This window comes from Pinus tabuliformis, chromosome 9 (genome assembly GCF_031772625.1).
Source record: "Pinus tabuliformis cultivar Carrire ecotype Pingquan chromosome 9, CPIR1, whole genome shotgun sequence".
NCBI lineage: Eukaryota > Viridiplantae > Streptophyta > Pinopsida > Pinales > Pinaceae > Pinus > Pinus tabuliformis.
This window is the reverse complement of record NC_142307.1, coordinates 605,049,894-605,060,026: the sequence shown is the minus strand read 5'-3', so window position 1 is coordinate 605,060,026 and position 10,133 is coordinate 605,049,894. Positions and strand designations below refer to the sequence as shown.

Below are 10,133 nucleotides of genomic sequence, written 5' to 3'. Positions count from 1 at the left end.
AATATAATTTTTTTATTTAATTTTTTATATTAATATTGAAAAAAAATATTTTTAATTTATTTATATTTATATGTTCAATCGTCTAACACCACAAATCCACGGTCAACAATAGGACACGGCGTCCACTAGGGCAATTCATTTCAAAAGAAAACGCTATTTTTTAATATAATTTTTTTATTTAATTTTTTATATTAATATTGAAAAAAAAATATTTTTAATTTATTTATATTTATATTCAATTTTAATTCAGCATTATTTATTATTTATTTTGATAAATTTTAAATATATATTAGTGAATAATTTATTATTTATTTTGTTTTTTTAATAAAAAAATGAAAAAATAGATATTAAAAACTTGTTTTAAAATTAATTTCCAATTTATTAAGATGAATTATAGAACCTTTTAAAATTCATTGACTTTTTTTTATTTAATTTTTTATATTAACATTGAAAATTTTTTTTTTTTAATTTATTTATATTTATATTCAATTTTAATTAAGCATTATTTATTATTTATTTTGATAAATTTTGAATATATATTAGTGAATAATTTATTATTTATTTTGTTTTTTAATAAAAAAAAAGAAAAAATAAATATTAAAAACTTGTTTTAAAATTAGTTTCCAATTTATTAAGATGAATTCTAGAACCTTTTAAAATTCATTGACTTTTTTGGGTTTTGGCTTAGAAAATGACACTAGAACAAAAATCTCGGCTTATAAAGTTGACGAGGTGACATTTAATCTTCATTTTAGGTAGATAATGTATTGATTTATTTTTCTTTTAATTTCAATCTTTCCAAATTTTAATGTTACACCTAAAAACTATATATTGAAATATTTCTTAATATTATAAAATTTAATATATATTTTTTAATAAAATATTTAGAACAGTTTATCAATCAAATTTGAAATAAATTTAAATCCAAAATTTTACCATTGAATTTTCGTTAAAAATAGGAAAAGGAAAATTCTACTTCAGACAACAGAAAAGATTTCCGATTAACTTTAGTCTCTGGATACTTCAGGCACAGCTCCACTCAGATTTCTCAGGTTACTCACCGTCGATGCACAATTTATCGATTTTCAATGGCAACTTCTTCCATGCCCCCTCTGTGTCTGTGCTCTGTATTATTTATAGTTGCGTTATTTCTTGTAGCACTTCATTCTGAAAGAAAAGCTCTGGTACAGTGCAGCAGCGGAACAACTCTGACACCTTGCAAGTTGCTGCTGTTAAAGATACAGCAATAATGTCCAGAAACCGCAGAAGTACTAGTAAGGAATCATTAATAAACAATGATTTTACAGACTACAAACTATTATGGGCATCAAATGGATCTGTTTTCTCGAGAATGGGCAATAGAAATTCTAGGTTCCTTCTTCTTCTCCTAGTTTTTCTGGTTTTCGTCATTGCAGGCGCAACCGTCTCAGATCTCATCTTCCAAGGTATATATAATTACTATCTTCTTGAATGTTGATCTATACAGTACAATCCTGAACAAGTAAAATATGAATTTCGGTGGCTTTGTTTAGCTGCATATGTTGATGTAGACAGCCAGAAACAACTTATTACCCTCATTTTTACAAGGTTGTTGCAGAGCCCCATTTTTCTGGGCATTAATTCTTGATGCATAGATGTCTGTAAAATGTTGAATAGCAGAATGGATTTTGTAGCTAATAGATACTTTGTTCTTGGCTCTGCAGTTAAATCATACTGGGTTAATACCAAGACATGGTCAAGAAATGTTTCTTTTTTTCAATATGGAAGCCTGCAAGAAAGCTTAATGGAGAAAGAACCCAATCTGTATAAACCACAGGCTGCAAAATTCACAAAGAGCTTTCCCCTGTTGCTAACCAATCAAACCAACAGGAGTTCCTTCATCCAAGACATTGTATTTCTTCCTGAGGAAGTCCTCTTCTTAGTACGCCTGTCTTCTGCAAACTCCAATCTGATATCCCACAAATCATCCCCCAGCTGTTCATTCTCGCAACAAATCCATACACCAGTGAATGCCATCGAGTATTTACAATTTGGATATTCTACCCAACCACGAGCTGCAGTCAGATGCCAGGCTCCTCCCCCTGCAACCCACTGGTCTGCAACATCAGTTGCCCTAGTGGACACAGCTAATTATAGCTCAGATTTACCAGAGATCATCACAGCAAAATTGGGTTACTTTGATCATTCCAGACCCATCAAATGGGATTATATGGTATATGAGAGCTTGGCCACAGAGAGGGATATTGTTGTATTTGCCAAAGGGATTAACAATAGACAAGGACTGAACATTGAAACCAAATATCTACGCTGCATATTCAACAATACCATTGAAACTATGGTCACACTCTGGACAAGAAGTCTTTAGATGCGAGCATCCCAATGAATCAGTTCGTTATCAGCTCATTGCCTCCGAAATCATTCTCCGAATCCATGGGAAATCCATTCCTTCCGTCGCTTATTATGAAATCCCGCCATCTCATCATTCAAGCAAAAGTAGTACTCAAGATAATGCACAGAAAATGAGACTACTCTGTGCCTGCACCATGGTGTTCAACGTTGCAAAATACATAAGAGAATGGGTTATCTACCATTCTCATCTGGGTGTGGAACACTTCTTTCTGTACGATAACAACAGTGAAGACGATCTGGCAGAAACTGTTGAAGGGTTACTGTCAGAAAATTACAAGGTAAGCAGGCATCCATGGCCATGGGCCAAGACACAGGAATCTGGATTCTCACACTGTGCTCTCATGGCCAAACAGAAGTGTCAATGGATGATGTACACTGACGTTGACGAGTTTGTATTTTCTCCTTCATGGCTAAAGCAACTCAAGGCCAATGCCAATATTGGGTACCCATTAAAGAATACTGCATCAAAAGCAGCTCTGAGGCGATTAGTAATAAATCTTAGTAAACCAGGGGCTGCATTGACAGGGCAAATTTCTTTGAGATGCAGAAATTTTGGACCCTCGGGCCTCCGGGAGCACCCGCAGAGAGGGGTTACTCAAGGGTACACTTGCAGGGAAAGGAAGCTGAAGCGCTACAAATCCATACTTCTTTTGGAAGCTGCCTCTCCTAAGTTGCTCAATGTAATACACCGCTTTCAGTTGAAGAAGGCATACAGAACAGTGTATGTGAAGGCCCAGAGGACAGTGATCAATCACTACAAGTACCAGGCTTGGAGTGAATTCAAGGCTAAGTTTCGGAGGAGGGTGTCTGCGTATGTCGTGGATTGGAAAGAGTCTAGGAATGTTGTGTCCCAAGATCGAGCTCCAGGCCTTGGCAACAGGGCCATCAAACCCCATGAATGGGAGAATATGTTCTGCCATGTGAATGACAGTGCATTGAAGGAGTTTACAGGTAGAGCGTTTTCTTTGAATAATAAAGAACCAGGCTCCAAATTACAGTGGCAATGAAGGGCAACTGCAATTGTATGTATGTATAGGGTTAAATCAATAGGAGGTTGTCAATGATAGATGTAGTATGCGGTTCGTTGAGTGGATCTGAAAGTCCACCATCCAGCCAAAAAGCAAAACAAATATTTTATTTAACAAAAAAAATAGCGCAAGCTCTGAGTTACAACCCTGTATTCATAAGTATCATCAGTGTATTTATCTGAGTACTGAATTTGAGGCATCCTGGTCAAGCGAACTAAAGGCTTGAATGATCTGAACCCAAAGAAAGGAAATAAGGGCCAATGATTCAAATCCATCCATAAATTGCAATTAAACGATACAGTATTTTTACCCAGATAACGGGGACTAGCATTTAAAACAAAATAACGATAAACCCAGAAGTAATCCCCGTAATTATTTTAAAAATAAATTTAATATTTGTTTTAATTTTTCTGTTGACCCGAATGAATTCGAAATCCATATAATTGGATCTGAAGTCTTCAATGTTGTATTATACTCGTTGCAGTTCTAGACGGTCCTGCCAGTGTGGTCGTGGGTTTCAACCTGTCATGCGTAAGGTCTTCTTCGAGTATGACTAGTTCCAACAAATTTCAATTATCTGGGACTTAAATTTGAGTGTAATGGAATTGCAGATTCAGAAATATTCTGAAATTTTGACAATAAGGGATGGTATTTCATATTTCCAAAATAATCTGAATCTGCAATCTCGATAAGAAAAGAATGGCGGGTAATTAAACCAGGCTCGTTGCAACAGCTTCCTTAGGACCCGTAAGCTTGAGGTAAACCAGGCTCATCACATTAGCTTCCTAAGGACCCGTAAGCTTGAGGTTTTTGTTTTTTAGGTTTAAAGGTTTTTTTTTTTTTGGGTAGTTTAATAAGTATGTGTAGTTTAATGATTGTGAGGTTTAAGAGATAAGTGGGAAGTTTGGTTTCCACAAATTTCACCATGACAAAACAATATACGCTTGAGAGATCAATAAGCTTCCATTAAATTAGAGTTTAGAGGTAGTCGAGCTCAATCCATCCCCACTCTCATGTCCTCAGTCCTTTTTTAAGGACCCTGGATTGGTTTGACTAACATAGATGGGGACTCTAGAGTTATAATCGCCTGGGCCAAGAGCTGTTGCAATCTCCAGACTCTGAATCTCATCTCTTGGCAGCAGATGATCCAGAATCTGTCTCAATCTTTCCGTCTGATCTCCGTCTCGCACATAAATTGTGAGCATAACAAGGAAGCTGATAAATTGTCATAAAGAGGAGTTTCTTCCCTTCCTGGCTCAATCTACTTTCAGGAATTCTCCGCAGACTCTCTTATTCGATCGGGCCAAATTGCTTTCTAGCTCCTCTCCAGATCCGTTTCTGTGATGGGCATCCTGCTTTGTGGCCCTAATTTTTGTATGACGGGGCTCTCTCAAGCTAATGTTTTCTGATATTTGATTTTGGTAGTCTTTTTCATTTCTGTTTTGTGGTGCTGGTTATTGTTTTTCTCCTGCTCTGGATAAACCTCTTGCCTCTGGGTATTTTCTGATAATGTTGATGTTCTTGATGTATATTGCGCAGATTTATCGCTGGATCTAACGTCTTTCTTTCTCTGCATCGGGGTTTTTAAAACCATGCTCTGTAACCATGTCTGTTTCATTAATATATGATGGTGCGTTTTTTTCTTTTTCTTTTTTAAGACAGAATCAACATGAATCAGCGTTGATCTATGATTGAAGCAAACATTGTCATTTACTGTCAGTGTGAAATAGGTAAAAGGGGTTATGCATTCAAAGCATTTGAAGGAGTGAAAGCACATATGTATTTTCAGTTCTTTCATCAAAGCGCTTTACAGAGCGTGCAGGGTGGAGGACACTGTCGAGCTTTTCAAATCAAATCCATCCATAAATTGCAATTAAACGATACAGTATTTTTACCCAGATAACGGGGACTAGCATTTAAAACAAAATAACGATAAACCCAGAAGTAATCCCCGTAAAGCCTGATTAAATATATAAAATGAAGGAATCTGTTCTACCGTGATCAATTGAGATACAGAAATTTAAACAGGCTTTTTGTAGATCCAAAAAATGTGGGTAAAGGGTTAGTTAATGCCAACCTGGTGGATAACAGAGAGGTCGAATTCCGCCCTGAGAACTTGAAATGCCCTACAAACAGCCGTGGAAAGCTCTGATAAAACCTTTGAACCGAAAATTAGTGAGCGAGAACCTGAGATTGGGCGAATGAGACGGCGCGTAAAAGGTCAAAATAATGAACTTAACAAGGAATAAACTAAGCAGCTCGCAAGGGCAGAAGGAATACAACAGGAGAATGACAGGAGAACTGATTTTAATCGTTCGGCTTCCAACGATCAACTAAACTGCTTTTAATCGTTCGGCTTCCTACGATCAACGATCAAATTTTGTTTAATCGTCTAACACCATAAATTGTTTAGTCGTCTAACACCATAAATTGACGGTCGGTCAACAATAAGACACAGAGACGGCTGGGGCTATTCCTTTCAAAGGGAAACGCCTTACGGCGTAAAAATATATTAAATAAATGATCCGAAGAATCCAATAAACATATATTAACACAATCACATTAATAAATATGATTAATATACATCATAAGTGTAAACTTATTTGAATATCTTACTGAAGAATTAAAATAAAACAAATAACCAAAAAAAACTTATTTAAATATATAATAATAAATAATTTATAAATAAATGATACATATTTTATAAATAAATAATTACATATATAAAAAATAAAATTTTTATTTATTTAAATAAACATATATTAACACAATCACATTAATAAATATGGTTAATATACATCATAAGTGTAAACTTATTTGAATATCTTACTGAAAAATTAAAATAAAACAAATAACCAAAAAAAACTTATTTAAATATATAATAATAAATAATTTATAAATAAATGATACATATTTTATAAATAAATAATTACATATATAAAAAATAAAATTTTTATTTATTTAAATATTATTTTAAACTTGTTATATCTAAAACTTTAATATTATCTTAAATTTTTAATAAATTATAAAATTTATTTAAAATATATATATATATATATGAACATTTTATTATAATTATATAATTTATAAAATTACATTGCGTAAGACAGCTAAACCAACCATCACAACCCTAACCCAATGCAAACACTATTTAGATATGATTAATGTAATTTCGAAATCAATGTTTCCCTTCATTTCCTTTCCTATTAAAGATATTAGATAACTTTTATCCATAACGGGGTAAAGCTACATTCTAAATTCTGGGAGTTTCTTGTATATATATAAATCTTTGAAATCCTCTATTTAAATATTTAGATATGGAAATGAAATTGAAAAATTATTTAAATATTTAGATGATGTATTTGACATCATTTAAATATTTAAATGGAGGTTATATCTAAAACATTAATATTATCTTAAATTTTTAATAAATTATAAAATTTATTTAAAATATATATATATATATATATATATATATATATATATATATATATATAAACATTTTATTATAATTATATAATTGATAAAATTACATTGAATAAGACAGCTAAACCAACCATCACAACCCTAACCCAAGGCAAACACTATTTAGATATGATTAATGTAATTTCGAAATCAATGTTTCCCTTCATTTCCTTTCCTATCAAAGATATTAGATAACTTTTATCCATAACGGGGTAAAGCTACATTCTAAATTCCGGGAGTTTCTTGTATATATATAAATCTTTGAAATCCTCTATTTAAATATTTAGATATGGAAATGAAATTGAAAAATTATTTAAATATTTAGATGATGTATTTGACATCATTTAAATATTTAAATGGAGGTTTTGGCACTAATATAAGAGGTGAAATCATGGCATTTTGGGGTTGTTTTGGTTTGCCAAATAGAAACATCTGCATATCGTCAACATTTATGGAGATTCCAAAACTTCCATAGCAAAAATACAGGGACACTCTGCATTTGACCCACCTCTATTAAGTTTATGGAGATTCCAAAACCTCCATAGCAGAAATACAGGGACACTCTGCATTCCACCCACCTCTATTAACTGGATGGATTAACAGGATTAAACATGTGCTGGCCTCTCTCTCTTCCTACTCCATGGCACATGTATACAGAGAGGACAACAAGGATGCGGACAGACTGTCTAATGGGGGTCTACAAGGACAATATGGTATCATGTATTACAAACTAATAATAGATCATCTCATTAGAGAGGAAGGCGAGATCAACTTGCCATAAAAATGGATCCTGTTTTACTAGTTTTCTGATCTTTAGCCAGCATTCTGATGGGCTGACAGATGCCACAGTTTTTTGCTCTGTTTTTGCATTTTTGGATTTGTGTTTTAAGGATTGACTAAACCAGATGTTATATTCAGACATACAAGCATGCATGTTTGTATATTGATATGTCTATCTTCTCTCAGTTGTATGTATTGGTGCACATCTTATTCTCTGTTTGGCCAATCAGTCTTTTCTGATATGTTCTCACTAATAAACTTTTAATTATATATATAAAAGCCAACATTTTTCTTCTAAAAATCTATTAAAAGAAAAATATTCTTTTAAAATCAAACTGTGTCCACTCATTTATTTAAAAATCAAAATTCCTGAACATAATTAAACTAATTCAGAACAAAACATCCAAACAAAAATAAAAAACTAATTCAGAACAAAACATTCAAACAAAAATATAAACCACCATTACAGCAACCCCTACAGCATAATTAAACTAATTCGGAGCAAACCATTCAAACAGGGAACAGGAGAAAACCAGTAATCTGAATCTATACTAATCTAATCCCACATACTTTGTATGGACAGGACATAACTCGTCGAGAGAAAATCACTAGTCATCTGTATTATTTAATGGAAGTTATCCACTCAAAACCATATCATAACTTAACCTTTACTACTTTCTCTTTGGTTTCCATGCTTTCCAGAAGTCTTATAAAAAGCGTTTACGTTCACTTGAAATTTACACAGAGTGTCTAATATGTTCCAAAAGCAAAATAATTAGTACCTTAGCCATATACTCGTAAAGGAATTGCTCAGTAGGAATAGCCAGAATGACCCACTGACACTAGTTCGGCCAGATGCAATGCACCGCCTTTGGACAGTGGGATATCCCTTCTCTCCTGTACAGATTTTGATATGGCTAGATATACAGATACCCTACCTCCTTCACTTGGCAATGGCAAGACTCTAGTAAGTCGCCTTCCGTTGTTAAACAAGTACTCAACAGAATCACCTTCTGTACTAAAACCTTTCTCTGCTATGCTGTAAAGATGATCTGCAATTAACACCAGCGACAGACCTTCCACACCAACTCAGAGCCTCTGCTCTGCATCTTATGCCTTACCACATTCTTTATAAAGTCCTTGCTAGTAAGTTTCTCTAGCAGCAACTCCAGAGTCTGTAACTCCAAAGTTTTTTATGTTACTTAGCCCAAATAATTAAAACAAAAAATGAATTCAAGCTTTCTGAATCATAAAGTTTCATAATCTATGAATGCACACCTTTTTGCTGAGGGAATTGATGCGATCCGATTGGGCAGCTGCAGCCCTGGGAAGCTTTAGAACCAAATTGCACTCATCCTCCAGGAGGCATTGAGAAGTCAATTTCTCAAGGTCTACAGTGACAGAAGGAACCATCTTGACAATCTTATCAGACTCCCTTCTCTGGTTAATCACTTCAACTTTAACAGGACGAGAGAATGTGACTAATTCATCTTCTTCATCAGACTCTACATCTTCCTGTTTCAAGAAACAAAGATATTGTTCTAAGAACACACTCTTAAAAATCCCACAGAAACCATTACCCAAAAGAGCTGAAGGGTATATATACTCACCTGATCATCAGTAGGGCAAGAATTGATGATTTTGATATCTCTGGAGAAGCCAGTGTTTACATTGGTTTGCTTCATGGCCACCAGGTCTATGGCATAAAGCTTTCCTGAAGGGTACTTGACAGATTTAACAGAACCCAACGTAATATTTGAGTCCCCATTCTTCTTTGCTCTCAGAATTTTCCTTGCATCCTCTGGAGAATATAGAACCCACTTGGTCTCATCTTTCCACCAAACACCCTTCTCAGTTGGATCAGCGATTTTGCACATATTGCTTCTGAAGCAGCAACAATGCAGGCAGAAATTATGCTGTGCACAACAAACTTTGACGGTGTGAAAAACAAATACAGCAACAGGCCTGGCAGAAACTATGCAGTGGAAAGCAAATTTGAGAGGGTAGAGCTTCGAACAAGTAAACATGGGCAAACATAAGATACCAAACTGATTTTAATCGTTCGGCTTCCAACGATTAACTAAACTGCTTTTAATCGTTCGGCTTCCTACGATCAACGATCAAATTTTGTTTAATCGTCTAACACCATAAATCGACGGTCAACAATAAGACACGGACTCGGCTGGGGCTATTCCTTTCAAAGGGAAACGCCTTACGGCGTAATTATTGTCAAAATCATTGGGGCAATTGAAACAAATTAGATTTCTTGGTCTGAAGTATACTCAAATTGAATATGTGCATTCAGGTGTTGGTAATCTTTCAAGCCTTCAGTTTTTACATCTCAGTGGATGTAAAATATTAAAATCATTGCCATGTGAAATGAGACATCTCAAAAATCTCAAATTTCTGGATCCCAACGGATGTCATCATTTGGAATCCTTGCCATCTGAA

The 10,133-nt window shown here is 34.1% G+C and overlaps 2 pseudogenes across 1 annotated transcript; one reads left to right on the top strand and one right to left on the bottom strand.

Annotated features, from left to right (window-relative positions):
* Positions 1-1,053: 1,053 nt before the first annotated feature.
* On the top strand, positions 1,054-3,508 carry LOC149150037 (glycosyltransferase family 92 protein RCOM_0530710-like; annotated as a pseudogene).
* A 4,798-nt stretch (positions 3,509-8,306) lies between these two features.
* Positions 8,307-9,721, bottom strand: LOC149150036 (uncharacterized; annotated as a pseudogene). The gene is made up of 3 exons (XR_016262694.1): positions 9,293-9,721; positions 8,961-9,197; positions 8,307-8,857 (listed from the first exon to the last, which is right to left on the bottom strand). The product of XR_016262694.1 is annotated as an uncharacterized LOC149150036 (transcript).
* Positions 9,722-10,133: the final 412 nt, after the last annotated feature.